The 27,204-nt window shown below is 41.6% G+C and overlaps 1 long non-coding RNA gene across 2 annotated transcripts in view; it reads left to right on the forward strand.

Moving 5' to 3' along the window:
* LOC139005057 (uncharacterized) overlaps positions 1-27,204 on the forward strand; it is a 231,023-nt gene that overhangs the window by 167,935 nt on the left and 35,884 nt on the right. Inside the window, exon 1 of one of the 2 annotated variants that reach the window (XR_011470636.1) lies at positions 20,166-20,253. The exons of the other annotated variant lie outside the window; for it this stretch is intronic. This is a non-coding gene — a long non-coding RNA (uncharacterized lncRNA). Of the gene's footprint in view, positions 1-20,165; positions 20,254-27,204 lie in introns of those variants that run through there. 2 annotated transcript variants of the gene reach the window in all.

The raw sequence follows: 27,204 nt of genomic DNA on the forward strand, positions 1-27,204 counted from the left end.
ATTCATGAAATATTAATTGAATGTATATCTGGACAAAATCTGGTGCTGGTTACTAGGGTGATCAGAGCCAGGACCAGGGTGAGGTGAGTGAGGCACTCAGTTTAAGCACAACATTTAAGAGGAAGCCAAAAGCACTCAGGAATAAAGAGAACTAGCATGTTAATGCAATAGTTGCTTAAAAAAAAATCAAAACTAATGCAAAAAATCTATGATAAATATCAAAATTTCCAATAAAGGCAGTTCTGGCCTGTATTAAAGTCTGACATAAAACAAAAAATTTGAAAGGAAAAGGGGAAAACATCGATCTTATCTCTATAGAAAATTTTGATGTTTTGTTCATCATAGATTTTTTATTTTTTTAAATGTCACATTACAATGTTACTTATCTGACTGGGTCCTGGGGGTTCCCCTTAAGTTTTGTGTCTGAGGTAAGTGCCTCAATTATCTTACATAGTCCCAGTCTTGATGGGGATATGAAGATCCTGCCATTCAAGAGTTTATGGTAATAATAGGATCACTAAGTGCTCCTTCACAGACTACTGTCTTACAAAAGAAAATGATAAATGCAAGGAGAAAGGTTATGGAGGAATGCCATAGAAGCTAAAAGGAAGGAGTGGTGGTTTTCACAGTGAGGGCCAGTAAAGGCTTTAGACAAAGTTGTGTTTAAACATGACCTTATCATGCTCTGGAATAATAGAGCAGTAATAGAGAGAAGATCCTAGCACATGAAATGCTGGTCGACATCACCAAACATCATGGAAATGAAAATCAAAGCCCCAATGAGATATCACCTCACATCCATTATTACAGCTATCATAAAAAAGACAAGAAATAACAAGTGTTGGCAAGGATACAGAAAAACTGAAACCCTTGTGCACTGCTAGTGGGAATGTAAATTGGCACAGCCACTATTAAAAACAGTATGGAGGTTTCTCAAAAAATTAAAAATAGAACTACCATGTGATCCAGCAATTCCATTCCCGGGTATTTATACAAAGAAAATGAAAACACTACCTTGAAAATATATCTGCACTTCTATGTTCATTGTAGCATTATTTATAATAGCCAAGACATGGAAACAGCCTAAGTGTCCATCAGTGGATGAATGAATAAGGAAAATGTGGTATACATAGAGAGAAGGGAATATTGTTCAGCTATAAAAAGGAAATCCTGCTATTTGCCACAACATGGGTGGACCTTGATGTCATTATGCTAAGTGAAAGAAGCCAGACAGAGAGAGAAAGACAAATATTGTATGAGATCTCACTTATATGTGGTATCAAAAACAATAAGAACAACAAACTGAGCTAACAGATACAGAGAACAAATTGGTGGCTGCCAGAGGCTGGGGAGTGAGAATGAGGGTGAGGCTGAAATGGCGAAGGGGATCAAAAGGTACAAACTCTCAATTATAAAACAAATAAGTGCTGGGGATGTAATATACATATTGTATTATATAATAATAAATAAAACCCTAATATGCAAATGGAACGGTGGAACAACTGGTCACTATGATGCACACTGACCACCAGGGGGCAGTTGTTCAATGCAGAAGCTGCCCCCTGGTGGTCAGTGGGCTCCCTCCAGGGGTCGGGCCTAAGCCAGCAGGCGGACATCCCTGAAGGGTTCTGGACTGCAAGAGGGCACAGGCTGGGCTGAGGGACCCCCCTGCTCCCTCCCCCCCCCCTCCCCCAGTGCACAAATTTCATGCACTGGGCTTCTAGTAATTTATATATTTGTATATTACTAGAGGCCCAGTGCACAAAAATTTGTGCACTCGGCGTGGGGGGGGGGGTGGTGGTGGTGGTGGTCCCTCAGCCCGGCCTATGCCCTCTTGCAGTCTGGGACCCCTCAGAGGATGTCCACCTGCTGGCTTAGGCCCGCTCCCTGGGGGATCAGGCCCAAGCTGGCAGTCAGACATCCCTCTGGCAGCCCGGCAGCCCTTAGGGGATGTCCACTTGCCAGTGGGGAGCAGGCCTAAGCTGCAGTTGGACATCCTTAGTGCTGCTGAGGAGGCAGGAGAGGCTCCCACCACCACCACTGTACTGGCAGCTGTCAGCCTGGCTTGTGGCTGAGCAGAGCACCCCCTGTGGGAACGCACTGACCACCAGGAGGCAACTCCTGCATTGAGAGTCTGCCCACTGGTGGTCAGTGTGTGTCATAGTGACCAGTCATTCCCAGTCGTTCTGCTGTTAGGGTCAGTTTGCATATTACCCTTTTATTATATAGAATAGAGGCCTGGTGCATGGGTGGGGGCCGGCTGGTTTGCCCTGAAGGGTGTCCCGGATCAGAGTGGGGGTCCTGCTATGGTGCCTGGCCAGTCTGGGTGAGGGGCTGATGGCTTTTTGCAGGTTGGTCACACCCCCTTCAGCGTGGGGGTCCCCACTGGGGTGCCTGGCCAACCTGGGTGAGGGGCTGATGGCTGTTTGCAGGCTGGTCACACCCCATTCAGCATTGGGGCTCCCCACTGGGGTGCCTGGCCAGTCTCGGTGAGGGGCTGAGGGCCATTTTCAGGCTGGCCAAGTGCCCCCGGTGATGGAAACTTCCAGCCTCTCCTTTTTTTCTTTTTTTTTATTCTGGCATTTATTTACCTTCTATAATTGAAACTTTGTAGCCTTGAGAGGAGCTCAGAGCCGGCCAGGGCAGGCAGGAGGGAAGCCTCCTGCTCGGTCTAGCTCCGTGGCCACGGCCGGCTGAAAACAGGTATCTGGGGTTTATTTACCTTCTATAATTGAAACTTTGTTGCTTTGAGTGGAGCTCAGAGCCATGGCAGCGGCAGGCGGGAAGCTTGGCTTCCTCCATCGCCAACCAAGCCTCCTGCTTGCTCCAGCTCCGTGGCTGCCGGCCGCCATCTTGGTTGGGTTAACTTGCATATAGTCGCTCTGATTGGCTGGTGGGCATGGCTTAAGGCATAGCAAAGGTACGGTCAATTTGCATGTTTGTCTTTTATTAGTGTAGATATTTAATAATACTATATTATATATTTGAAAGTTGCTATGGGAATAGATTTTAAAAGTTGTTATCACAAGAAAAAAATTGTTACTGTGTGATGATGGATGTTAACTGGAATTATTGTGCTGATCTTTTCACCATATATATATGAGAACATCCCAGAAATCTAATCCAGATTTTCAGTGAAATTTACAGGCTATACATGGAGAAAGTGTGCTGGGTGTTGAAGAAAGTGTATGTTTATACAGTGCAGAGCATGTCTGGGATTCCTTTCCATGGCAAAGGAGAAGGCCTTGAAGGATGGATTCATTTTACAACACCTTTATATAAACAAGACCTTCTCTCCAGTTCTGTGGATAGAGACAGAAACTGGTGTGTGGAAACAAGTGAATAAATCATGATCATGAATGGTGAAGGAAATGCCTTGTACCTATCTTCATTCATCAAGTGAATTCTCACCTCAAGGACTGGTTTCTGATTCAGCAAGCAGAAGTCTGCCATGGTCAAGATCTGGGTGAATGTTCACAATGACAAAATTCCTAATATGGAAAACCCAACTGCTGTGAGCCATAATTATACCAACACAGAGGAGAAAGAATGAATTCAGAATTTTTAAAACATTTATATCCAAAATGGAATCAGGGCTTATCTAGATAGTTTGATTCTGAATCCTATAATTCATTCAGGGTCCACCATCCTGATTTTGTTGTTGTTGTTGTTGTTGTCATTGTTTTCAGTTTTGTAGCTCCTTGTGTACAGCCACCATCCTTTATTTACTATGAACTAACTTCAATTGATCAGGTTCCGGAATAGAAATTCCAGGAGGTTGTTTTGAGCCAGTTCCCTGTTTTGAATGAGCTAAGCCTTAGCTGCTAAGGCATTTATGAATCTTTACCAGGCCAGAGGGGCAGATTGCTGTCAGAGAGAAGGTGCTCCATACGCAAAGTGAACAGGAGGGTTAAAAATAATTAGTGAAGATCACATAGCATATAAAAAGTCTAATCTGGGCTGTTTGGGGGAGAACAATGGTATGGTTACCATAAGCAATTATTTGTTAAATTAATAAACTAATTGCACAAACCTGAAGACTATTTTTTCTTAAATTAGCTCATAGTCATGAAATATTTCATTGGGAGCGGTAGAACTAAGATGAAACCTATGGCATTTGATGCCCCCAAAGGACGTTCACATTCCTTTTCCAGAAGGAGCCAGTTTTTGTCTTCAACTGAATCGATTTAACATCCATATCATTAAAGCTTTCACCTTACTCAGAAGCTCTACTTTCTTAGAAAATCAAATGATCAAGTGGCCAGACCAGAAAAACAAACTATTTTAAGAATGAAAGAGTTGGGATCTTCAGTGCGTTCATTTACTTGCTTTCAACAGAATGATAGGAAACAAGTTTTCAGAGACTCTGAGGATGTGAACATTAAAAGGGAGCGTGGACATTACCCAGTCTACTGGCTTTTGGACACTTTGGAGCAGTGGCATTCTTCTCCCAGGGAGGTCTATCTGCTCTACAGCATATAAAATAGGCCAAAGGGAAAACTACACTGACTAAAACGGAGAAAGGGGCTAGAAACCTCAAATCATGGCTTTCCCCTAAACACAAATGAAGCCAGTTAAAAACAAATTCCCAAGTACACAGAAGCCCAGAGAGTTTAAAGGACTTGCTCCAAGTCACGCAGCTATAAGAAATGGGTTTCAAAAGTAGCTCCTGACTCCAGATCCCCAGCTTTTCCTAGTGTACCCACGTTAGGACACCAAATGCAAAGGGAATCATTTCCCATTGCAGTGTGTGCATGCCCAGCGGTTCATGGATTTGACCTAATTTGACTAAGGTCAGTGCCCCCTGACCTTTTTCATAACAGGATCCACTGTTACGAGCCACACCGGGCTAATGGCCAGAAGTCACTGGTGCAGGCACTTGGGTGTTGTGAGCCAGGCCCAGTCCCTCTGAAGGGTGAGAGGAATCACTCCTCACACCAGTAACCCAGTGCTATGGGAAACACAGGCTGGGAAGCTCTAGGCTCTGCAGGCTAGCTCACTACTCCTCCAGAGAACATAAAGAAAGGAAAAGACTTAGGCCTGATCATGTTCTAGCTATGCCTTTGATGTGCTGTTTTCTAGCCCATGTTCAGGAACAAGATCAACATAGTCAGGACAGGGTCATTTGCTCCGCAAAGTCAGCAGAGCCTTACTATACTAAGGCATGTACCCATGTTATTTCCACTCCACACAGTTTTCTTAGCTCCTGTTTAGTTAAATCCCTGTTCTAAGGGCTGTGGTGACAATGAAATTGAAAGAGGTCATGAAATAAGTGTCTGATCAATGCTATCAAAGACAGATCAGCCAAGTGTTACCAGAGCACAGGAGGCCTCATGGAGGAGAGGTGACTGGACTGTCTCTTGAAAATAAGTAGGGTTTCAGCAAGCAGAGAAAGGGAAGGGCCATCTTCCCCTGGGTGAAAGCAAGAGACTGCAAGTCTTCTCAAAGGAAATGTTTGTTTCATGGTTTGCAAAAGAATAGAACCCATGAAGAGGCATCCCAGGGGGATGAGGTGGACCAAGATTATGGAAGACCTAGAGTACAGGAGCAAGGAGAATGGACTTACCCTCTGTTCATTCCTAAGACAATATATTAGACACTCACTGGATGCTAGGCACTACAGTAGGTAAGGTAGGTGTTGGGAACTCACATGTAAGACTGCAGTCTTGGAAGTACAAGAGAGATGTAAAGAAACAGCGTCAAAAATACCATGATTGAAATCTGTATCAAAAATAACAAGTAAGGAGTAGGGGTGGTCAACTCTACATGAAGCTTAGGAATGCCTCCAGGGATGCAGCAGGAGGGGGGATCAAAGCCTACGATTTAAGAAAACAAGTCTGCTAAGCCAGGAGCATGGGTAATGCTACACTAGGCTGTATGGTATGCTTTGGAGAGAGGAGCCACTGGAGATAAGGATCCCAGTTGGGAGGTCATTGCATGGTCCAGGAGAGAGACATGAGGGTAATGGCAGCAGTGATGGAAAGGAAGACATCGGTAGCTTTGGTTTGTCCAAGTATCATAACAGATAATTCACTGCATAGCAACTACCTACAACAAGGTCTAATTCACATAATTAACCTATGAGACCACAGTTAGGCCTTTTTCTGCCAGCAATATATGAGTATTACGAAAACCTGATATAATCCAGACACTCCAACTCACAAAACTTTCCCCATCCCTATACTTACGAACTGTCACTTATGCACTCAATCCTAAATAAATGACGCCTCTTTCTAAATACACCCCTTTTAAACTCACCTCCTGGTATTTTGCTAAAGAACCTTTGACTATCCATCCACTCTGCTTCCAAAGTATATAAATCTTGCCAAAGAAGATTTATGGGAAATAGGATAGTAATCTTAAAATATTTAAACATTTAACCATGAGCTCAGATACATATTTTTGTGTAAATGGAAGAATAAATCTTTTTGCCTCTGACCCCCAAGGGCTTCTATACATAACAACAATAAATCCACAAAATCTCTCAGCAACCTTCTATGCAACCCCCATACATACTATAGCTCACAGATGAGTGGGGAAAGATGTTTTCAAGAAATTAACCTGGAGATCAGGGCCCTGAGGTAGGGGTGAGATAAGCTTGGAGCAGCTGCTAGGAGGGTGGACTTAGGAGCAGTCTTTTCCTCCTCAAAATGTGAGAAGTTTCCTCATGACGAGTGTGGGAAGAGCCAGCATGTTGACTATAGTTGGATCACTAAATATGATTTATGACCAAAATGGTTCAATTTGCACACAGTAGTCAGTCAATAAATATTTATAAAACTGAATTTTAAGGGGGCAGATTTTAGATAAATATAGAGAAAACCTTTCAATAATTAGAGGTGTCCAATCATAATGAATAGAGAAGCAAAAGATCTCTCTAACCTCTTTTCCCCTCCTTCTCACCTCCTCCTCCAACTTCTCCTCTTCCTCCTCTTTTTCTTCTTTGTCATTAACAACAACAACATGATTGCAATGATCACTTTATGAGGAAGAACCCCTTGGAGCTACGGGAGATACAAAGTCCCAACTGCCAAAGAAATGACGTGTGTGTGTGTGTGTGTGTGTGTGTGTGTGTGTGTGTGTTTGGGGGAGGGGAAAGAGACTGATAATTAGAGATAATCGTAGAAATTACAGTGAGATGCAGCAATTTCTGCTCATTGAATGAGAATGACAAGCGTTGAAAGTAAAAATGTTCACATCTGATTGAGAGAATCAGGGAAGACATTTGTGGAGGATGACTAGGACCTTGAAGGATGAATAGCTTTTTAATAACATGTAAAAAGGATGAGCAAAGCACCACTTATCTATCATATTTTGGCTGGGCATAGGGTAGAGGTAGCACAAAGCTTTCTGGGATCTTATGGCAAGGCTCATTAGGGGCTGGAGTGAGGAGTTTGCACTGGATCTGGATAAATATTTAGGGTTTTGTTACAATAAGATCATAATATTAAAACTATCTGGGAGATATCTGTCAGCACTGAAATAGAAAGATTACAGGGGAAAAGAGAAATGAGCAGGGAAACGAGTGGACAGACAATAGTCCATATGGAAGATACTGATTTCCTGAACTAAAGATGAAGCAAAGGGAACAGATATGAAGAAACAGTGAAGCATGAAGGGACACTAATATGGCCCTGAGACACTGAGTCTAGATAACTACAGGTAAGTTAGTTCTACTGATGGTAATACAACACAGAAAGAATCATCACACAAATAAAGGATAAAAAAGAGAGGAAAATGCAGAAGAATTTCTCCTTTGGGAATAGGTTGACTATATACCCAGCATGCCTACTTCATTTAGATTTCAAACACATCTAAGTAGCCGCTCTTTGGTATCTTGCATGTAGTTTATTAAAAATAATGGTGAAAGTGCTTGAAGTTAGCACAAGGTGTACTATCTACACTAACAAAAGACAAACATGCAAACTGACCATACCTTCACTATGCCTTAAGCCACGCCCACCAGCCAATCAGAGAGACTATATGGAAATTAACCCAACCAAGATGGCAGCCAGCAGCCACGGAGCTGGAGCAAGCAGGAGGCTTGGTTGCCCCAATGATAGAGGAAGCCAACTTCCTGCCTGCCGTGGCTGGCTCTGAGCTTCACTCAAAGCAACAAAGTTTCAATTATAGAGGGTAAATAAATCCCAGAATAAAAAAAAATAAAAGAAAAAAGGAGAGGCTGGGAGCTTCCGTCGCTGGGGGGGATTGGCCATCCTGAAAATGGCCCTCAGCCCCTCACCCAGACTGGCCAGGCACCCCAGTGGGGACCCCCGACCCTAAAGGGGGTGTGGCCAGCCTGAGAACAGCCATCAGCCCCTCACCCAGGCTGGCCAGACACCCCAGGGGGATCCCCACCCTGATCCGGGACACTCTTCAGTGCAAACCAGCCGGCCCCCACCCATGCACCAGGCCTCTATCCTATCTAATAATAGACAATCATGGTAATTAACCATACCTCCGACATGCTTCCCATTGGCTAATCAGTGTGATATGCAAATTAACTGCCAACCAAGATAGCTGCCGGCAGCCAGGCAGCTGAAGCGAACAGGAGGCTTGCTTGCTCCAGTGATGGAGGAAGCCAAGGTTCCCCGCCTGCCACTGCCTGCCTCTGAGCTGCAGTCTAAGAAACAATGTTGCAATTATAGAAGCTAAACAAACCCCAGAAACCTGCTTTCAGCCAGCCAGGCCTCAGAGCTGGAGCTGCAACAGTGTTTCAATTATAGAATCCAAACAAACCCAGATACCTGCTTTCAGCAGCCGAGGTCTCAGAGCTGGAGCTGAGCCTCAGAGCTAAAGCCAGCTCTCAGTTCCAGTGACAGCCATAGAAGGTAAATAAATTCCAGAATAAAAAAAAAAGAAAAAAAGGAGAGGTTGGGAGCTTCAGTCACCTGCCAGCCTGAAAACAGCCTTCAGCCCCTCACCCAGGCTGGCCAGGCACCCCAGTGGGGACTGCCACCCTGATCTGGGACACCCTTCAGGGCAAACCAGCTGGCCCCCACCCGTGCATCAGTCCTCTATCCTATATAGTAAAAGGGTAATATGCAAATTGACCCTAACAGCAGAAGGACTGGGAATGACTGGTCACTATGACACACACTGACCACCAGGGGGCAGACGCTCAATGCAGGAGCTGCCCTCTGGTGGTCAGGGTGCTCTCACATGGGAGGAGCTCTGCTCAGCCACAAGCCAGGCTGATGGCTGCCAGTACAGCAGTGGTGGTGGGAGCCTCTCCTGCCTCCTCAGCAGCGCTAAGGATGTCTGACTGCAGTTTAAGCCTGCTCCCCGCTGGCAAGTGGACATCCCCCGAGGGCTGCCGGGCTGCCAGAAGGATGTCTGATTGCCATCTTAGGCCCAATCCCCCGGGGTGCGGGCCTAAGCCAGCAGGTGGTCATCCCCTGAGGGGTCCCACACTGCGAGAGGGCACAGGCTGGGCTGAGGGACCCCCCTCTCCCCGCCGAGTGCACAAATTTTTGTGCACTGGGCCTCTAGTTTTAAATAAATGAATATGGATTCAATATCATAGCTGAAATAACCACACAGTATTCACTCACATTCTGATAGGCCTTCCTTAGTGGAAGAGAAGGGATTGTGTTTGTAGGAAAGTTATCATAGGCCTATCATATCATTGGGTGTATATCATTCATTAGAACAAAACATGCCACTAATTTAACATGTGAAAAGTAAGGGAACCACTGGCTTAAGAGATTAGAGCCTGTGCATTTTTTCTCTAATAGTGTCAAAAAGTGTTGAGTGGACAAGTAAGAAATAATTTGATTTGGTTTTAGGTCCTAGTCAGCTTATCGGTCTTAAGGGTGTCTGATGTTCTGTTTGCCCATTTGGCAACCACTTGGAAGTACCTGAACTTCTCCCTCTTTCTTACATGAAAATGAATGACCCAAGTCTTATGACAACTTATCTTGCCCTGGAATTTGAGTTAATCCAGATCCATCTTCAACCCATGGGGGCAAATTATGAATAATAGGAGCATGCACTTTGGAGTCAAAGAGCCCCATGTATAAAACCTGCTGTCACAGTTAGTAGCTGGGAGAACATAAGTTAATTGATCTTTCTTTGCCTTTTCCTGATCTCTAAAAAGAAGAAGAGAGTACCACCCTCAGAAGATAGTGGTGGAGATTGGAAGAGATGATGGATGTCTAGCATGTTGCTGATAACAGGAGGTGCTCAACGAAGAATGATTCTCTCCGTCCATCAAGCTCACTCCCAGAACTGTGATCAAGAGCAGGCTCTAAGCCACAGGGTGGCCAAGAAAGCTAACCTCCAGAAAACTAGCCTGCCCAAACTGTTTAAAAAGAGGAAATGGGAATTTTGCTTTAGACATAGCTTTAAGGAGAAACATTATTTCTCTTCCAACTAATATGAATATATTTAATATTTGAGATGTTGGCTAAACATACTCTTAATACTGTTTTTTAAAAAATCTAACAAGAATAGACCAGAAATTGAGAAGTGAAGACTTTTACAGACATGCTAACAGCCACACTACTTATCCGATGTACTTTTTGCTCAAAGATTAGCTGTAACGGTTCCAATTCATTTCAAATTTTCCCATTTAAAATCATGTGTGGCTAAGCTAATGCACTTTACATAGCTATTTTGTTTAGTTTTCCATTTCTATTTAAATACTATATAAGATATTGCACCATTCCCTGTGTGAACAACAACCAGTCATTGTAATTTTACTTTGTAAACTTACACAACAAATAATCCACAAGTCATATGATTCCAACCAGTTGTGACCTTGGGTAATTCACTTATCTTCTTGGCTCAGGTCTCCAGCTGATAAAATAGATTAATAATGTCCATAATAATGAAAAGTAATCGTTGAGAAGATTGAGATATGTACATAAATTTCCTAGCATAATGTTCTTCCCAGCTTCCCATGATAAGGCAAGATGATAATAATTGATTCTGAATATTTCACAACTATTCTGGGTGCTTTTTTCATACTAACTTACTTAATCTTTTCAAGGATCTTATGAGCTAGGAACTATGATTTTTCCCATTGTACAGAAGAGGAAACTGAGGTACAGGGAAGTTAAGGAACTTACACAAGTGGAGTTATATCCAGGCAGTTGGTTCCAGAGGTTGAATTCAGGTGCTCTATAGCCCTTGTCAAATCTGAGTTTATGACATTAATATTTTGGGATTATTCCATATGTCTGTGATCCATAATTTTTTAAAAATATTTTTATTGATTTTTTACAGAGAGGAAGGGAGAGGGATAGAGAGTTAGAAACATCCATGAGAGAGAAACATCGACCAGCTGCCTCCTGCACACCACCTACTGGGGATGTGCCTGCAACCAAGGTACATGCCCTTGACCGGAATCGAGCCTGGGACTCTTCATTCCACAGGTCGACGCTCTAGCCACTGAGCTAAACTGGTCAGGGCTGATTCATAATTTTTTTGAAAGGATGCCAGGATCTCTTTCAATGGAATAAAAGTGCTGGATAGAAGGTTAATATTTCTTTTGATTTGGTCTCTTTCCCCAGGTAATACTACAAGACCCAAATAAGTCAGTAAATGGCTGCCCGGCCACCTCCTCCTAGTTTGTTAAATGTAACCAAGGTATCAGAGAAAAACCAAATCTGTCCATTGAGTCTCAAATGAATTGCCCTACATTCTATCTGAGGGGGCCTGCATCCCTTCTGAATGCGTTAAGAAGGTGTGCCTCCAATTTACCATAGCTAAGATCTGGAAACAGCCTAAGTGCCCATCAGCAAATGAATGGATTAGAAAACTGTGGTACATCTACATGATGAAATACTATGCTGCTGTAAAAAAGAAGGAATTCTTACCATTTGCAACAGCATGGATAGAACTGAAGAGCATTATGCTAAATGAAATAAGCCAGTCAATGAAAGAAAAATACCACATGATCTCACTCATTTATGGATAATTAAGACCATTATAAACTGATGAGCAAAAATAGATACAGAGGCAGAGCAACATCAAACAGACTGTCAAACTACAGCGGGAAGGCTGGGGAGGGTTGGGAGTAGGAGAGGGGGGGTCGTAAGAGATCAATCAGAGGACCTGTATGCATGCATACGAGCATAACCAATGGACACAAGACACTGGGGGGCATGGGAGGCTAGGGGAGGGTCAAGGGGAGAAAAAAAAGAGACATATGTAATACTCTTTGTAATACTTTAAGCAATAAAACAATTAAAAAAAAGAAGGTGTGCCTCATGATATCGCTGGTCAAGTTCTAGTTCTTCCCATTGAAATATTGACTCTGTGTATCAATATGTGTATCATTTCATTGTCCACTGTGAGTGTTCTCTACATGTGGATCTGGATATAGAAAATCCAGAAGGATCCTTTGATTCTCTCTCTCTCTCTCCCTCCCTCTCTCTCTCTCTCTCTCTCTCTCTCACACACACACACAGTCTTTGTATGTACTTTATTTTAATTTTTAAGTACTTTATGTCCTTTACGGGAGGCTTAGAGAGGTTTACTTCATAAAAATGTAAACAAAACAATTAAAATTGATATGGTATAAATATTTGTTTTCCATCAACTGAGGCCTACTACCAGGTAGTTCAACACTCTCCCTTCCCTTTTACCTCCACCTTCACTAGTAAAAATTACTATGCTTTAATTTTCTTATACAGAGCATAAGAAAATTACCCTCTCTTTGTTCTATTTTTTCCTTCCATGATTTTCCTGGGCCTAACCTTCCTGCTCAACTGTTTACCTCAGGCTGGCTCATCAAGTAGGAGAAATTCTGAACTCAGCTGCTAACATAGTCCATTTTTACCCCATTCTGTTCCATTAAGCTTTTCCACAACCCAGTGAGAATTCATCTCTGTGAACAACCAACCTTGTCAATTAGGTGGCAAGTGCTAATAATATTCCACCATAAATCTTCTTATGTAAGGGGGGAGGCAGGGCAGCCACCTCTTGCCTCAGTGCAAAAACTCAGAGCAGGATTTATCCAGCCTTACATGATATTCCATCCCAGAAATCGCCACTTCTTGATGAAGAAGCTATTTTTAGTTTTCCCCAACTCTGAGGCCATTGGTTGGAGGGGAAGAGATGGGCAGTAAGGCAGGAGCAGCAGTTATCTGAGAGAACTCTTGGTACCAGGGGTTGAGAAAAAACAGGCGCTGATGGAAGGACACATGAACAGAGTTTAGGGGGCACCACTAGAGGTGAATCAGAGAAGGGAGCATGGGAAGAGAAAGACCAGAAGCTTCATTTGGCTGGGAGCTCTACAAGGGTATGGAGGCTGAGACTCAGGTCGAGTTCTATTGGATACTCACCTCGTTTTATCTTTTGCTGAAGTTCAGCAAGCTGCCATTTTTCTCTCCTCTCCTCTATTTCTTTACTTCATGGTCAGCACTTCTAACCAATACTTATTTAATACCAAGCATGGGGTAGATATTTGGAGAACAGACTGAGAATAAAAGGCTGGGTCCTGCCCTGGAAAACATTTGGTGTCTTTTCCTGATTCTTCTAGGGCCACTGTGCTGGGTGCTTCATAGCCAGTGTAAAACCCACTTAGCTCAGATTCATCCCAACCATCTTCAAACAGGCCAATAAAGAACATAATAGGAATTAGTGAAGTTCCCAATTATGCCAAATTCACGGACTTTGGCACACAATAGGAATAATGTATTTGTAAAAGTTAAAAATGCCCCAAGAAGGAACTGGCTTATGAAACCCTCTGAAGACTGCCAGCCCCTGGGAATGTGGACTGTCTGGGCACTGACAAGGGTGCCCAGCCACCGTGAAGTCTTCCAGCAACACTTCACCATTTACTCCATCAGCCAGCTTCTCCTCATGGAAACCATTTTGCCATCAAAGAAAAATTCTACTTTCCCCTCATTTAATTATGTGGACATTTGCTAAATTAAATGCACTAAAAGGCTGGGAGCCAACATCTACAAAGGAGAAATCTCAGACTCCTCTGTTTTCTGCCATTCTGGGCTTCCTTGAAAACAGATACTGGGCAGTGGAAAATGTGGTAAAAGTTGTAATGTTTATGCTCAAAGGAAAGACACCTTTCCTTTCCTTTCCATTGGCCAGCTGCACCTGGCAAGGCAAAGACCAGCTGAGTGAAAAGTCACTTGTGCAAAATCCAGCTGAGCTGTCCCGTTGAGCTCAGCAGGCAGTGACTTGGAAATTTTTACATGTATTCTTTCTAATACTAATATGTATGTGCATATACTAACAACAGAAAACATATTTTAACACATATATTTTCTTGTGTTAGAATATATACATATGTATTCAACTTTTTTTGAATTGATAAGCAGTAGGTCATTCATCTTCAAAGAAATGTTTTCAAGAAAATATCCTGAAATTTGCAATTTTATTTTATACTAGAGGCCCGATGCACAAAATTCATGCACTCAGGAGGGGGATAGGGAGTCCCTCAGCCCAGCCTGCACCTTCTCCAATCTGGGACCTTTTGGGGGATGTCTGACTGCCATTTAAACTGCAATCCGGGACCACTAGCTCCTAACTGCTCACCGGTCTGCCAGCCTGCTTGCCCACAACTGCACCCCCTGCCGGCCTGATCACCCCTAACCACCTCTGCCTCAGCCCCACCACCTTGGCTTTGTCTAGAAAGATGTCCGGAAGGTCTCCCTAATTAGCATATTACCCTTTTATTAGTATAGATTATATTAATACCCTGTGCATAATACAAGAAAACTAAAAGCAGTGAAGATAATTCTCCATAAAGTAGGAGCTATTTGCTCTAAAATCTCCAGTGTGATACCAGTCCTTGGTGAGGTGCGTAGAAGAGACAGGAGACAGGGGGTATATAGTAACTCCTAGACATCTTTTCTCTAATTCAGCCAGAAAGGAATTTACAGGCTTGCTTGATCCTGAAACAATGTGTCCCCAGGTGGGGAACAGAAGTTTGGGTGTGGGGAGAGGATGTTATTCTGCTCTTAGCTTTTCCACATGGTTTTATTAAAAAATTGTTTAACTTTTTTGGAAACAGTTCTTTATTTGAAAAATAGAAATGTAGACAGTTCCAAACAGACCTTGATTGTCACGTGTTTTGAGATTGAGGTGAAGAAAGAAGAGATGTCTCTATCTGCTCTCCATGAGCATGGTGGGACCGCAGTCACTGCGCAGCACTGTCCGAACACCCAGGCCAATTTGAGATGCTCTGGAGTCTGCACACAGCGTTAATGAAGGCTGCAAAAGCTCTCCCTGATGTTAAATTCCTCAGTCAACTTCTAGGTCCCTTTAAACTGTGAACAAGACGACCCTTGTTCTGGAAAATCTATCACCTCTTGCCAACACACACACATATACAAAAACATGACTGTTGGGCAAATAAATCTTTCCAGAGAAAACAGATTCCTTTCCAATGCAGTCAACTGTACTGAGCTGGAAAGGGAGAAATGTTATTTTTCCAGTATGAAGGGAAAACAAGATCTCTCCTTGTTTACCCTGTCTAGCCCATTTCAAAAGAAGGTCAATTTAATTCCTTCACTTAAAAAAATTGAGGTGTTATTTATCAGAAGACACTTGATTCCTTTCAGGCTGGAAATCACATATTGGAGCTCTGTGCCTTTTCTCTTTGACCTGAGACACATGAGGCAGGGCTGAGTCCCCTGCTGCTCTGGAGATGTCAAAAGGGTAGGGACACAGTCTGGTGATGTGGGACTCTTTGCTATTGGCCACCCTGTGAACCATTCAAATCACTGAGCATGAGACATTGAGCTTATGAATTGATCTCCACTTTATTCAAGGCTTCACACTTATTCTGTGCTTACTTTTTACCTATGTTACCATAATTTGTGGACCTGAATCATCTTCTAGGAGAGTGAGAAAACAGAGTAATGAAGTGCCTGGCTGAGGAAACAGATTTAAATGGCATGAACTTTAGAGCTTACTGAAGTTAGTCTCAAGGAAGTACCAACCGTGACTGCACTAACTTAAGACTAAAAATTCAGCTTTCTAGCTCCTCAGCATGAAATTAGGCTTCACATGTATAGCATGTAGCATAGAATTGTTGATCTGTAAAAGTAAATGCATTTTAAAAAACTGATAGATTTGGGAGATTAAACTTTAAAAATATTATTAAACATGTTCTGACAACGTGGATGGACCTTGAAGACAGCATACTAAGTGAGATAAATCAGTCACAAGAAGACAAATTCTGTTTGATGCCATTTATACGAGGTGTCTAAAGTAGCCAGGCTCTTAAAAATGAAAAGTAGAGTGGTGGTTACCAGGAACTGGGAGGAGAGGGGACAAGAAAGTTCTGTTTAATGTATATAGAGGTTCTGGAGACCTGTTTCATAACTATGTAAATATACTTGACACTACTGAACTGTACACTTAAAAATGATTAAGATGATAAATTTCATGTTATGTGTTTTACTATAATAAAAGAAATGTTCTTTACATAATTATTTAAAAAACTAGAAAGTAATAGACTTAAAATGGGTCCGAGAGGAGTCATGTGGTCACCCTCTCACCCAAAGCAAGATATCTCATTAGTTATTGCAGAGAAAAGTAATTATTTCATACATTTTCATTTGTTTCAAGTATTGTTAATACTTATCTTACCCGATGTGTGGTTACCATAAACTTGTACAGTATGTATTTCTTTCTTCTCTCATTCCAAACCAATTTCCAATAGAACAAATGCTCTGTTTGATTGAATTGGAACTTAAGTGACCTCCTAAAGGAAAAAACTACCTTCTTCCCTCCCATTTGTTTAATGGCTGGTGTGGTTTGGATCTTCTAAGGCCTGGGAGGGCATAAGTTGTGTTTTAAAATTAATATTCTGAACCCCGAGGAGAGGAGTCAGAAAACCTGCAGTCCCCTGAGGGTGCAGCTAACACTGCTCTGTGGACACCTGGTCAAGGCCGCATCCTTCCAAGGCCGCATTCAGTGCGGCTCCAGAGACTATAGGAAAAGAGGGGGCATTTTGCAAAGACCTCTTTCCAGAAGCACCAACCACCTAATGACTGGTCCAAAGAAACCTCCATTTCTAACAACTGAGGTGGGGAGAAATGCCATGTTGTTTCTTAGACAAAGTCTTATGATCTGAGAATGATAGAGAGAAATTGTTGATTTTAAAGACACTGTTTAAATAATGCAGAATTTAAAGCATTTTATCTAGACTTGTTCAGTGTAGTAGCCACCAGCCACATATAGTTATTAAGCACTTAAAATGTGGCTCATATGAATTGAGATGTATTCTAAGTATAAAATATACACCATATTTTGAAAACAATATGAAAAATGTAAAATGTCTCATTAATAACTATGTTACTGGTCACATGTTGAAATATATTTTATAAATATTGGATTAAATATATATTATTAAAATGAACTTGACCTGTTACTTTTTACTTTCTTAATATGGCTACAAAACAATTTAAATGACATATATGGCTTGCATTATATTCCTATTGTTCAGAACTGCTATAGATTATTCTGTGAAATTTAGAAAGATGGCATGATATAATAATAATAAATAGACAGCTTTTATGACACTTCTATGTGTCTGATATTTAAGCTATATAATTTTATTTCATTCTTAATAACATTCCTGGAAGGTAAATATTAATTAGTCTTATTTATTGAAAGGCTATGCATCTTGCCCAAAATTGCATAACTTGCTAGTGGTAGAGCTAGTATGTAAATTCAGATATTCTGGCACCAAAATACATGAGAATTTCAATCTCTTGAACATTCTTTACCTCACTTGAAAAAATATGCCCAAGAATGTTGACATTAAGTGACTTGGAAAAAGTAGTCTTCCCACTCAACTCCTAACTATAGCTTAACAGTTTTGATGCACTGAAAAACAGTGTTACTCATTAATTCTTTTATAATTGAGAAGGGCTTGGTAGAAACATTGATCCTTAAACTATAAAAACTAACAGAACTTAAGTTAAAGAAAATTACAAATTAAGATTCAATCTTTCCTAAACACAGAAGAAACAAAAATTTATTTGATGGGGGAAATGTTAATATTGATTGAATACCTACTATTTGCACTAGAGTGTCCCATAATTTCATAATTCTTGACAGGCCCAAAATGGAAAACATAATCTTTATCCCCAAACCAGCTCCTCCTTCTCCTTCTTCATTCTCTACCTTGGACTCTGTCATCAGAGTCTATCCAGTAAGTTAAGCCAGAAATCTTGTTTCCTCTACTCCTCTCATTTCCTTCCCTCCTTTCAAAATGGCCATTGCATAGGACTCAGGTTTACTGACTTAGCCTGAGGAGCACAGGCTGTGCTTCCCAGTGGCTGTGCCAGTCCTTGCTCTCACCCGCAGAGCAGAGCCTAACATCCAGCTAACGCAGGCATCATTCAGCCTGCTAATGTTCCCAGTCACATAGGTTCATAGTTACAGCTCATTGTTGTGCTAATTTGCTGAGTTACTTAAGATTTGTTAGATTTTTTAGTTTATTACTCTGTAAATTTCCTGTTGATATACTTTGCCCATTTTTCCATTGAGGCCACTGTCTTTTTCTTGTTGATTTGTTTGATTTAATTTCTTGTTTGAGTCATATTTTTCTGTATTCTAGATAGAAATCCTTTGTTCATTTGAAACATTATAAAGGCTCTTCTTCGGTTTTGAAATATGTTTCTAACTTTATGTGTCCTTTGTATAACAGAAATCTTTAACTTTGATGTACTCAATAACCAATTTTATACCATATGATCCTTTTAAGTTTTTGCTTAAGAAGTCCTCTACTGCCTCAATATCAGACAAATTTTAGAATAAATTTATCATGGATATCAAAGATCTAACTGGAATTTTGGTGTTATTAGACTGTATTTACTATGATGTGAGGAGAGTTGATATCTTTATAATATTGTCTTCTCACCCAAGAACTAGGAGACTCTCATTCATTCAGTTTTTTCTACGTCTTTTATTAGAATAAAATTTCCTCAAGGAAGTCTTAAGAATTCTTGGTCAAGTTAATTACCAGACATTTTTAGTTATTATTGCTTTGTGAATAGTATCTTGCTTTTTAAGTATAATTTCTAGTTGTTTGCTATTGGAAATGCTCTTAAAATTTGATCATATCCACCAAGTTCTTATAGTTTACCTGCTGATTCTATTGGTTATTCTGAGTAGCTAAATATATTGCCTACACACACACACACACACCCTATAGTTTCTTTTTTTCCAATACTCTTACTTCTCTTTCTTCCCATCAGTGTTGGCCAGGATTTCCAATAATATAGCATTGGTTGTAATATAGTGGTTTCTGACAGTGAGAATATTTGTCTTGTTTCCAGTCTTAATAAGAATGCGCTTAAGAAATTTAAAGTTTCTGCATTAAGTAGAATATTTGTTGAGAGTTTTGAAATATAATCATCATCCATTTAAGAAAATTAAAGAGATCCTTTCCTACTCTTAGTTTGCTAAGAGGTTTTATCATAAATAAATAATTTGTCAAATACTTTTTCTGCATCAGCTGAAATTATTATTATGAGTTTTTAAAAAATAATCTACTGATGTTCTGAATTATTTTGGCAAAATCTTGAATGATGAATCATTCATTAATCAAGCTGTATTGTTTTAAAATATACTGTTAGGTTTAATTACCTAATATTTTAAAGGTTTTTATGTACTTACATTTATTTGATTATATCAATATTATGAAATGAGCTTGGCAGTTTCGTGTCTTGCCTTTTTTTGGAATAACTGATAATATAGATGAAAATTTATTGTTTCTCAAGAGTTTCATAGAATTTACCTGAAAAACCATTTGGGCCTACAGTTTTTTTGGGAGGGGAGGTTGTCAATTACAATTTATTCTCTGTAAGACTTATTGGTCTATCCAAGTTCCCTATTTCTTATGCCAATTTTAGCATTTGATATTTTTCCATTTTGTTTACATTTTCATTTTTTTTAGTTTATAAAAAAATTTTAGTATTTTAATGATTTTTGAAAATGATACCCATAACCAAAAAATGTATTTATTGATTACAAGAACATGCCCCATGGAATTCTGCATATAATGGGAGTAGAAACCCTATTTTTTTGCAGCACTACAGCTAGCCTGGTTTCTGACATCTACATCAAGCTATCAGAATGTTATCAAATGCATGAGTGAGGAAATAAATTAATGTGCAATGGTTATGTGCAAACACTGTTCTCTGAGCTACTTACATTTTGTTTCTATAATCCTCCCCAGGCCTTTGCAAGAAAGACAGTATCTTCCCTATTTTACTGTTGAGGAAACTGTAACTTGTCCAGGGTTTAACAAGTGACAACTGACTGGTGAGTTCTGGCTCCAGATCCAACCCTGACACCTGCTCTGTTTCCACACTGATAATCAGAACAAATGTCCCACAATAAGGGAAAGACAAAAATGCAAAAGGGCCAAAAGAAATACCAGAATCTACAGTTTCTTCTTTGAGCAAAAGTGCCTTCTAAACACCAAGCCCTGGGGTTGGAACTGGATTTTGCTGACTCATAATTAGGGTTCTTACTACGCCTCTCTACTAGGCAAAAAATGAGACTGCGGTCTTAAGGTTAGCCTGTGCTCTGGAAGGGGGGGCAGGATGAAAGGGGGATACAAGAAAGATGGTTCCCAGAGGCTTCCCATGTAAAGACAGGAGGAGAGGGGCAGTGCTCCACAATGACAGTGACCAGAAGAAAAAAAGGGGCCTGTGGGGGACAGAAGTAGAGCTACATCCTTAGTCCTCTTTATATAATGGTACCCATTTGGGCCCACCAATTAGAAAAAAGTGCCCTCTCTGGGATGACCAGTTAGAACAAGTTCCCCTTTCTCTTGCACACACCTGCACTGAGCAAGAGCAGATGTCAGTCCCTATTACATCAGCTTGTCTGGGTGCCGTTGTCAGGGCAAAGCCACACCGCCACCCTGCCTCCTGGGGAGGAGCCCCGGTAAGGCCGTCCTCACTTTATTTTATTTAAGGTCACTTTAACAAGTCATTAGAACAGGTCACATTTAGTTTTATGATATCTGTCATTTAAGATGAACAAATATGTCAATAAAAAGAATTATAACCCAATTGGGGGTTAGGGATGCAGGCAGGATAGCTTATTTCTGGAGATTTTCATATCACCAGAAATCCCAATGAAAGAATTTGAGATTTCTTAACATTATTTTCAAATATCACCAATTTTTTCTAAAAAGATAGTACTCTGAAGGAGGGTGTATTTAAACAATCGGAGACCCTATTCATATTTTTCCTATAAATTCTAAATTTTTTGTTGAAGTATGTAATACACACAGAAAAGTGCACAAATTGTAAGCATACAACCTAATAAATTTTTATGAAATGAATGCATCCAGGTAGCCAGCACCCAAGTCGAGAAACAGAATGAGCCCTAGTACCCAGGAACCGCCTCATGTCTTCTCGTCACTGCTTGAAATCCACAACCACCGCTGGCTTCTCATGCCCCAGGCTGGAGTTGGCTGTTTGTGAACTCGTGTAAAATGGGCTCATTCAGTGTGTACTCTTTTCTGTCGGCTTCTTTTCCTTAAATTTATATTTGTGAGGCTGATATGTGTTGTTGCCAGTAGCAATAGTTTGTTCATTCTCACTGCTATATGGTGTGCCCTTGTAGGAATGTCCCACAGATTATTGAATTCATTCTGCTATTGATGGAATTTGGGGCATTTCCATTTTGGAGCTAAGAGTGGATAATCGCCAGCCATTTTTAATATTTGATCGTTGTTACATACCCCCGCCAAAAGCCACACCAAATGTAAACATGAAATTCAATGGCTGATAAATTGCTGTGGCTGTAGGAAGCAAAAATAACTGTAAAAGGTATTTTTCCCTTGCTTGGAACATTTAAAGATATGGTTACTGTATAAGGCAGTTATATGCAATTCACTGCATAATGCTAATCATTAGCCCGTGGGATGCAAACAAGATTGAAGAATTTGCAAGTACAGACTCTGAGTCTATGTGATCCCAGCTGGTTATTTTTTTTACACTCTTCCTTTAGCAAAGCGTGGTAACTTTTTCATGATACCACAATAATGTGGCACTCCTAGGCTTTAACATATTCACCATGCTGATTGACTTAAAGCTCAGTGAGGTAGGTGGCAAGTGGCATTGCTCCCATTTTCCGGAAAAGGGGGTTGAGGCCAATCTCTTTACCTCCCTCCCACCTGTTCATGACAGTGAGTCAGTATTGGCTTCAGGCTGTGAGCTGAGAGCTGTCTCCAGCAGTCCCCCCATACAGCCGGCCTGCCTGGCAGGATGCCCAATATGTTGCCAGGAAGGCCGTGGGAGGAGCTGCAGCCTTGAGGTGGGAGGAATTCTGGAATTCTATTAATACCTTAGATTTTCATAGTACTGCCTCCAGAGAACTTTGGGGATCCTTCCAGAAGGGCTGGCCAAAGTTTGTGGCTTATATGCCAGCATTAGGAGAAATTATTTGGAGATGGGACTTCTGTTGGCTTTTGCAGTGGCCTCTGGATCTTTATATGGACTGATTTCTAATCCGTGGCTATTAGGTTTACAAGGGATTGCACAGGAAGTCAGTTATATTGAAATGCACTTATCCAGCTACTAAAAAATAAATAAATAAGTAAAAGCCCAAATTCGTGATACAGTAACATATGTGCTTCCTTATTGGCACATAATATAATAAGATCTAGAGGTGGAAAAATAATTAATAAATTAACATTATTTCAAAGTAATTTTGAGTATTTAAAATATTTGAAGATTCTATAACAACTATAATATGCATTAAAATATTTTAATTTCTATTGGTGACAAAGTCAATGATGCTAATATTTCTGTGGTTTGTTACCTAGATTTGTAGTTGAAAAAAAATTTTTAATTTTCATTAAAGGTTAATAAAATTTAAGATGTATTCCTTTCTTCCCATCTAAATTCATAGCTCAATAATAATAATAATAATAATAAATAAAATAAAAATAAATAAATTCATAGCTCCCTGAATTCCATCAAAACCCCCTTAAATTTATTCCCACGTCAACGCTCCAAAGTAAGCCCCTCTGCTGGACACGCACATACACAACTCTGAACAGCATTAGGTGTCTGGAACGCCTCTCCGGAAGCTGGATTCTGGGCCAGTCCCACAGTCAGGCTGGAGCCTGTGACTATAACTCTCAGACTTTGCTAGTAAGGCCAGACAAGAACTGACCTACAAGTTAATTGCTGCCTCCTCTTGTCAGTTCCCAGCATGGCTCCCTGTGACAGGTTGGGAAACAGGCCTTCTTTTCAGTGATGTTCTTGCTCTTTGGAAACAATCAGGGAAGTTGAAATCCAGGAATTACTGTTAATTTTAAGTTGATACTAATCAAGTTATGAAAAATATGTTCGTATTTTTTAATGTATTTTATTGATTTTTTACAGAAATGGAAGAGAGAGGGATAGAGAGTTAGAAACATTGATGAGAGAGAAACATCGATCAGCTGCCTCCTGCACACCTCCTACTGAGGATGTGCCCACACCAAGGTACATGCCCTTGACTGGAATTGAACCTGGGACCTTTCAGTCTGCAGGCCTTCGCTCTATCCACTGAGCCAAACCAGTTAGGGCAATATGTTTGTATTTTTTAGAGATGCATTCTGAAGGATATAAGGACAAGTAACATATCTAAGATTGTGATTAAAATGAAAGGGGAATAAATGAAATAAAGAGAGTGTTGAAAACTTGAGAATTCTGTACTCGGGGTGATTATTATATGAAGGTTAAACTATTTTCTACCTTAGTGTATGTTTAAAATTTTTATTATTAGAAACCTTAAAAATAATTTTTAGACCAGGAAATTAGGTAGAGAATGCTTCTTACTAGTGTTAATTTGCTTTTCTACAATAATTATTATTTAATTTACTTCTATGCACAATACAATGATTCAACTGTATTGTCTTTCTTATAGTAAAACTAGAGGCCCGGTGCACAAATTTGTGGACCAGTGAAATTCCTAGGCCTGGCCTGTGGGATCAGGCTGAAACCAGTTCTCCAATATCCCATGAGGGGTCCCAGATTATGAGAGGGTGCAGGCCAGGCCGAGGGACCCCATGGGTGCATGATCAAGGCCAGAGAGAGATATAGGAGGTTGGCCAGCTGGGGAAGGACCGTGAGAGGACTCCAGTGTGTGTCTGGCCCCACTCGCTCAGTCACAATCGGCCAGACCCCAGCAGCAAGCTAACCTACCAGTCGGAGCATCTGCCCCGGGGTGGTCAGTGCACATCATAGGTACTGGTTGATTGGTTGACTGTGCCTCCTGGTGGTCAGTGCACAGCATAGTGAGCGGTTGAACAGCCTTAACATATCATTAGCATATTACACTTTGATTGGTTGAACAGATGACCGGACACTTAGCATATTAGCCTTTTATTATATAGGATACAAGTTTTAAAAATTGGTTTCACTTACACCCTTTTGCTAGTTGTTGGGAATGGTCTTGCCCTCCAGGAGTTTATATTCCAGTTGGAAAGAGATAATATCATATATATATATGAAACTACAGCTGGGAAACAACATAAAACAGAGTCTGGTATAAAGCCAAAACATGTCTTAAGATGGAAAATGTGATAGGAATTTAGTAGAGATCAGTGAGGACTGGTGGCTTTGAGTTAGAAGTTGCTGTCTATTGATCTCAGAACTTTGGGTTCGTTGCCTCTTGCTGGCTTGGGCATCTTTCTTTGCTCTCCTCTCTCCACAGTGGGATTCTTTCTGGATTTTTAAAGCTCATAAACAACAGCATTCTTGCTCCCAATATCTCCCCACCTTTTCCCCCAAGGAGACTGCATTTGACACACCCTAAGTCTCCATGGATGTGTGCCCTCATTCTGCTTAGGGCTACTCTGCTTCATCTTTCTATCCCAGATGGCTCTAAAGCCCAGATGCTAAGTACAAACCTGAACATTCCTACCCACTCAACCCAGTGTAGATCCTGGCTGTGTGTGGTGGTGGCCAGGCAGGCAGCCAAAGGACTCTATGCGTGAACCCCACGGTGGCCTCCAAGGAGGAAGGGGCACTCTGGCCAGCAATAAAACTTCACGAGGATCTGCCACAAGAAGCCAGTGACAGCAAAGGGGTGGATGCAACTGGGACGGCTGTGGGAGTCAAAACCATAACCCTGGGAATGGGCTAGAAAACATCTCTCAGAGCAGGAGGAAAATCTCTAGATGGCATTTAAGAAGAGCTAAGTCCTGCATGATCAAAATAATAACAATAATAATAATAATAATCTATACCAGTGGTTGGCAAACTGTGGCTCACGAGCCACATGCGACTCTTTGGCCCCTTGAGTGTGGCTCTTCCACAAAATACCACGTGTGGGCACACATGTACAGTGCAATTGAAACTTCGTGGCCCATGTGCCAAGTCGGTATTTTGTGGAAGAGCCACACTCAAGGGGCCAAAGAGCCGCATGTGGCTCGAGAGCCACGGTTTGCCAACCACTGATCTATACTAATAAAAGGGTAATATGCTAATTAGACTGGATGTCTTCTGAACAAAGCCACAGTGGTGGGAGCTGAGGCAGAGGCAGTTAGGGACGACCAGGCCAGAAGGGGAGGGCAGTTGGGGGCAACCAGGCCAGAAGGGAAGAGCAGTTAGGGGTGACCAGGTTGGAAGGGGAGGGCAGTTGGGGTCAACCAGGCTGGCAGGGGAGGGCAGTTAGGGGTGATCAGGCCAGCAGGCAGAATGGTTAGGGGCGATTAGGTAGGCAGGCAGGTGAGTCATTAGGAGCCAGCAGTCCTGGATTGTGAGAGGGATGTCTAAACAGGCAGTTGGACATTCCCAGAGGGGTTCCAGATTGGAGAGGGTGCAGGCTGGGCTGAAGGACCTCCCCCCAACCCCGCCCCTCAAGAATTTCTTGCACCAGGCCTCTAGTAATAATAATGATGATGATGATGAAATTCAAAAGTTGTTTTTCACATTGCTTGGATCATTTAAACCAAAGCAAAAAATTTTTGTTTTGTTTTTCTTTTTTGTCTCCATTTATTCTCATTCTGAATTATCTGGGACACTGTAACCCAGTTACCTGGCCAGGCTGAGTTGGCAGGGAAAGGAGTTGGGATGCGCATGTCCCTAGGCTGCCATTCACACAAAGCTAGAGACTGCTGGGAGTGCAGTAGCCTTTTGATTCTCTCAGGGCTTTCTTCATGGCTTGGGATCACAAGTTTGAAGTAAAAGGGAAAGCATCAAATTTATGGTACCTAGTAGTAGGATTCAAGGAATCTGTGCACACACACACTTGATTGACAGGCATGCAAAAGTGCAGCCTGAGTGGCCAACCCTCTGTGGGACAGCCTTCCCTGGCCTCCCCATGCTTCCCATAATGTCTGAGATAAGGGGGCTCCATAGGAGATGCAGAGCTACAAGATTTAATTTTGTTCTACCTCCTATCTTTAAGGGGGTGAAAACTAAATCCTTTAACAACAATACTATGACTGCTGTTCTGTGTCTAGGGGAGAATCTTCTCTAAGAAAAAGACATCTAGGTGTGTGGCCTTGGTTCATGAAAGTGACCTAGAGAGTGACCTAGGGTGACCTGAGAGGCCAGGCCACAGGAACACTGAACTTCTGCTGAACAGTGGTCTCTGAGAGAGATGAGCAGGTCTAGTGGAGGTGGCAGGCGTGGGGTGAGGATGGCCACCACATTTTAAAGAAACATGGCATTTGATTTTCTATTTTAAATAGTTTCCACTCATTGTGACCCTTTCCATTACCTCTAACCTTCCTACTCATCTGTTTCACCCACAGCTTTGATTGAGGGGAGTTTTGGGGGAGAATGGAGATGCTGTTCTGTGGGAGGGAAAGGTGGGATCGGTCAGCAATCACAGGAGCTGTCAGTGGCTATTAAGAACAGGCTACAGTGATGGGAAGGCTAGAACATGGGTGACCCCAACTCAGGAAGAGATGTGAGCTGACCTCCTTTCACTCAAAATACACTGGAAGGAGGTGACTGATGGGAGCGTGGGAAGGGGAAGCTAGTTCTTACTGGGAGAAGGGCTATACTGGCAGGAGATACTCGGATCCTTATGTAACAAGTGAAAAAAATCACATTTGCCTGGTTTGGATGAGAACCCCCTACATGCATGCATGCACAGCACATGGGAGCTCTCATGCACGCACAGACACACACACACACACACACACACACACACACACACAATCATTCCTATTTCTTGCCTCCCCTAAAGTTCTATTTATCTTCTGATGTTGGGGAGCACAAGAGACTTGGTTGGAAAGTGGTAAGGAGGACA

Source organism: Myotis yumanensis, unplaced genomic scaffold, assembly GCF_028538775.1.
Source record: "Myotis yumanensis isolate MYYU_CA2020_CCGP unplaced genomic scaffold, mMyoYum1.0.hap1 SCAF_3, whole genome shotgun sequence".
In the NCBI taxonomy this organism is placed as follows: domain Eukaryota; kingdom Metazoa; phylum Chordata; class Mammalia; order Chiroptera; family Vespertilionidae; genus Myotis; species Myotis yumanensis.